The sequence below is a fragment of the Eimeria mitis genome, genomic scaffold (assembly GCF_000499745.2).
Source record: "Eimeria mitis Houghton genomic scaffold, Emh_scaff271, whole genome shotgun sequence".
Lineage (NCBI taxonomy): Eukaryota > Apicomplexa > Conoidasida > Eucoccidiorida > Eimeriidae > Eimeria > Eimeria mitis.
In genome coordinates, this window is record NW_013571055.1 from 19,411 (window position 1) to 19,664 (window position 254).

The 254-nt window shown below is 30.3% G+C and overlaps 1 protein-coding gene across 1 annotated transcript in view; it reads left to right on the forward strand.

Moving 5' to 3' along the window:
* The window catches only part of EMH_0006250 (uncharacterized protein), a gene marked incomplete at both ends in the record, with an annotated part of 12,422 nt that overhangs the window by 8,493 nt on the left and 3,675 nt on the right, over nucleotides 1-254 (forward strand). The gene's annotated exons all lie outside the window — the stretch shown is intronic.

Sequence of the window (254 nt, forward strand, 5' to 3'; positions counted from 1 at the left end):
TCTCTATGCTGCTGCTGCAGCCAAAGAAAACACAGTTGTTCTCCCCTTTACTCAGCTTTCCTCACTCAGCTTTCTCTTTATAAATTCAAAGAGATAGAGTCTAGTGTAACATACACATAGGCGTATACAATAAAGAAATTAGTTTCTTACACATGCTGACGGTACTATGAACACTGTGTATACGCAGCTTCACTCATATATATATATATATATATATATATATATATATATATATATATATATATATATATATA